Here is a 4,501-nt window from a genome sequence, read left to right as displayed (position 1 = left end):
TTTATTTATGGACAAACTCCTTGTAGGAAGTTAATTTATAGTAGGAATCCAGCATGAAAAAAGTAAGGTTTGATAATACATATCTCAAGGAACTTAAGTTTTTGGAAATGTGCATCAGAATTCTTATTTTTGAGAGTCAAAAGGATTCTTATAACTTGGGAAAGAGTAACCCTTCCCTCATTTATGTGTATATGTGTATGCCCACATGTGTATGTGTGTTTTTAAAAAAGAAGACAGTTTAAGGAATTAGAAATAGCCAAATGTTTGATAAGACATTAGAAAACTTCATGAACCAGTAAATTTTGCAGCATTTAAGAAAGAAAAACAGTGTGTGGCTAGCATTATAGTCCCATGTTGAGCCATTGTGCTAGCATGCTTCTGTTTTGTGTTAAAAGTGCCATGTCATGCTGGTCCTAAGAAAGTATTAGATGTAATCTATTCAAGCTTCATTAAGGCTTACATGTCCTCCAGCATGCTTTTCCAATCAACAACCCAGCCAGAGAAGGGTTATAGCTACCGTGTCCAAGAAGACCTTCCTGCTTGTCAAAAATGTAGCAGGGATCCAATAATATTGATTACTACCCTTTAGAACTGGTAGCAGCCTGTGAGGGGGGAAGTGGGCATAGTGGTGTAGAAAACAATGGGATTACAGGGAATAAGTAGGTACAATCAAGTCAAAGAAGGGGGAAGGTATGATAATATTTTGACGCAGTGACTATTGCTCGTTTATGCACAGGAAAAGATTCCATTCACATACCATATGGCACTTGACAAATATAATGAATGACCTAGGCCTAGTTTTGGGGCTTTTATAGCAGAGATAGCCTGGTTTAATCAATTTTTTTTTTTTTGGTTTTTCGAGACAGGGTTTCTCTGTGTAGCTTTGCGCCTTTCCTGGAACTCGCTTTGGAGACCAGGCTGGCCTCAAACTCACAGAGATCCGCATGCCTCTGCCTCCCAAGTGCTGGGATGAAAGGCGTGCGCCACCACCGCCCGGCTCAATTTTTTTTTATTAAGACTCTTTTCAAATTATAGCACCTTTAAGAGTTATTTTATTTTGTTGGTAAGTATAATTACTATCTTCTAAAAAAATACAAAAAAAAAATCTGCACATAAGGTATTGTCTAAACAATCACTAATAGTGCCACAACCATAAGATAGTAACAATAGTAATGAATTTTTAGAATACAGGACCTTGAGTTTTCTATTTGAGAGACCCTCTCCATTACAAAGCACCTAGAAATCATGAATAAAATATAAACTCCCAAGAAAGTAAAGGAAGCCTCTAGGATCCAGAAAAGATAGAAAACAGAAATCAAAATGATGTAAGCCTTCAATTTATTTGATGCCACTATTTGGAATGTAGAACTCTGATTCTTTAAAATAAATTTCTTACCTTTATTAATTGTGTTTGTGGGGAGATGGTTACTCTCTTCATTGTCCACATATGGAGTTCAGAGGACAATTTGTGGGAGTCAGGTCTCCCTTTTTACAATGTGGGATTCAGGGAACTAACTCAGGTCATCAGTCTTGGCTAGGTCACTAGCCCCTCTGATTCTTTTTAATTTTGGAGATAGGGTCGCACTATGAGGTCCTATATGGTCTGGAACTCTCTCTATAGATGAGGCTAGCCCAGAACACACAGAGATCTACCTGCCTCTAACTTCAGAGTGCTGGGACTAAAGGTGTGCGTGACCAAGCTTCAGTCCCCCTTTTGATTCTTACTATATGCACAAGGGTACAAAACACAGGGTCCACATCTGGGGTTGGTGTCCAAAGTACAACTTCATATGAAATCAGAACCCTCTAAGAACTGTAGCCTAGGGAAAGAGTAGGCCAGAGAAACAGTGTGATAGTGGCAAAAATAGAAAACGAGTCTTGTTTGTCTCAGTTTTCCCTTGAAGTGGAAGGATGAAGAAACCCCTACATATTTATAAATATAAGCTTGTCCTTAGGTGTATTTGGAATTCCTAATTTTCTCACTCATTATCTTAGTTCATTTACATTTCTATAGCAAATTATCTGATACTGGGGAATTTATAAACAAGAGAAATTTCTTTATCACAGTTTACAAGCCTAGGAAGCTCAAGATCAAAACACTCAGCAATTTAGTGTCTGCTATCTGCTTCCAAGATGGCATCTTACTGTGTTTTTGAGAGGGTGAATGTTGTGTTCTTATATGGTGGAAGGGATAAAAAGTATTTACTTACTTTTTTTTTGAGATCGCTTGTCATGTATCCCAGGCTAGCCTCAAACTCCCTATGTAATTGAGTCAGTCCTTGACTTTCTGAGCCTCCTCCCTTTTCATCCAAATGCTGAGATTACAGGCATGTGCCACTGCATATAGCTCTCAATCCCTTTTATAGGGCAGCAAACTATTTATTTAGTTGCTGCAATTGAATCCAGGGCCTCAACAATGATAAGCACACATTGTACCACTGCACTTAGCCTGTAATACTTCACTTATCTTGACAAGGCCCTCATGGCCTAAACATCACCTCTATTTCTTCATTGCTTTAGGGCTAAATTTCAAATGAATTTTGGAGAGACATACACATTCAAACCATAGCACCTATGAAATTCAAGAGATAGATGTCCTGGGTTCATGTTCATAACACTTCATCATAGTGATTTATTATACATGAATACACACACACACACACACACACACACACACACACACACACACACACACACACACACGTGAGATTTTCTTTGAAAGAATTTGACCACAAAAAACTCCAGGAAAAATGTACCTTCTTGGATTTCTCATGTAGATAAGTCAAATTCAAGCTATAAAATGATATATTTTAAGAGTTGTTTCAAACTTATTTTTATTGATTTATTCAACAGGCCTAAAAGCACATCAGAAACATGCCATAAAAAACCTTTTCTTTTCTTTCCCCCTGAGGACACATTCCATATTTTATTTACATTTCAAGACTAACTTTAATCTCAAAATCACATATCCATACACCTCTTTTTTTTGTTGACTTCACTTTAAAACTTCTAAGCATGTTTTATTAAACAAAGACTGTATACAAATATTTATCATGTCTGTTACATGTAACAAATGGGAACAGCTTTTAGCAGAGATTCATCAATACCCCCGCACGTCTTTTTGTTATAAAACAATCCTGAAACTATTTTCGATGCTATAGCAGGCAGCACCCACACCCGCACCGCTTCAAGAGTGAGCACAATTGTGACTACTCATTACTTTAAACAGTTCACTGTGGTCTAGGGACGATGGATAAAGCATGCCAGTTCTGTTCTCCTTCTTGAGACAAAGGTTTTCACTGCCATCTGACACTCCTTTGTCATGCTTTTGTCTTGAAAACCTGAATTCAATTTTGAATACTTCAGGCTCATGTTTAAATGACAGTGCTTTAAGAAGAGAAAGAAAAATTGTTCTGCACTTCTCTTGTTATCTGAAAACATAATAGGTATACATATATTAAATATATTCTTACAACTGTCCAGGTCATATTTACCAGCTGGAATTCTTTTACTTAATGTGTGGGTATTTTGCATGGTGATATTTAATCAAGATATTAACATGAGTAGAAGGTTGTTGATTTAAGACATGTTTGAGATCCACTAAAGTCAGTTGTTGTATGTCTGTCCTTCTGGTGGCTGTGGAAGCTTCATATTTTCTTTGGACATCATTAGACATCTTAGCTCTTGGAGTACAACTTTAATGCTATAGGAATTGTGCCATTTTGCTAAAACTGGTATGCTCCACGCATCCACCATTCCACTAGAATTATTGATTCCATTCATATTAATTTTTGTTACAAATCTAACTGATGGAGGAGCTTCTGGGTATTTAGATCCACATTCTACTTTCAGGGTATATATTTTTTTTTTCATAGTTTGTCCTTGGTGGCCCAATAATCATGCCTGTCCACCTTGTAAGTGTCATGTCTTCATCGTCTTCAAGGCCCCAGCTACCCGTACCATCACCTACTCCTTTCTGTCCTTCAAGTTCTTCCAACAAGTGAAAATTTCAAGGAACTTTAACTCCTGTGGAAATTGCCATCTTCTCCTGCTACCAGATGCAGCCGCCGCCAAAAAACCTTTTCCAATTACATTCCATAGGCACACAATCCTCTTTCCGTGGGTGATTAGATTTATTGCTTAGTTAATATGGTGAAAGAAACACATACTCCATAATTACAATGTGACAAAGGAATAGAAAAAATACATGAAAACGTAATGAAAATAACCAAATAAACTTGAAAAAAAGTCCAAAAATAACACATTTAGAAGTGAAAATATAACACTTAAAGTGAAGAACTGCAAGGATACATTACTAATATAATAAAACCATAAAACATATCCTCCTAGTGAAACTTCAGAATAGCAGACCATGGAGCACTGTAAAATTTCAAAAACTTGCTGGACATGGTATCATATACTGTAATCCTAGCATCCAGGAAGCTGAGACAGAAGTATTGTTACGAGTTTGAGGGCATAGTGTAAGAAAATGTTTTTTCTA

The 4,501-nt window shown here is 36.9% G+C and overlaps 1 pseudogene; it reads right to left on the bottom strand.

Annotated features, from left to right (window-relative positions):
- Positions 1-3,241: 3,241 nt before the first annotated feature.
- On the bottom strand, positions 3,242-3,979 carry LOC143270899 (ubiquitin-conjugating enzyme E2 variant 2 pseudogene; annotated as a pseudogene).
- Between the last annotated feature and the right edge of the window lie 522 nt (positions 3,980-4,501).

The sequence above is a fragment of the Peromyscus maniculatus genome, chromosome X (genome assembly GCF_049852395.1).
Source record: "Peromyscus maniculatus bairdii isolate BWxNUB_F1_BW_parent chromosome X, HU_Pman_BW_mat_3.1, whole genome shotgun sequence".
In the NCBI taxonomy this organism is placed as follows: Eukaryota; Metazoa; Chordata; class Mammalia; order Rodentia; family Cricetidae; genus Peromyscus; species Peromyscus maniculatus.
This window is presented reverse-complemented; position numbering and strand designations above follow the sequence as displayed.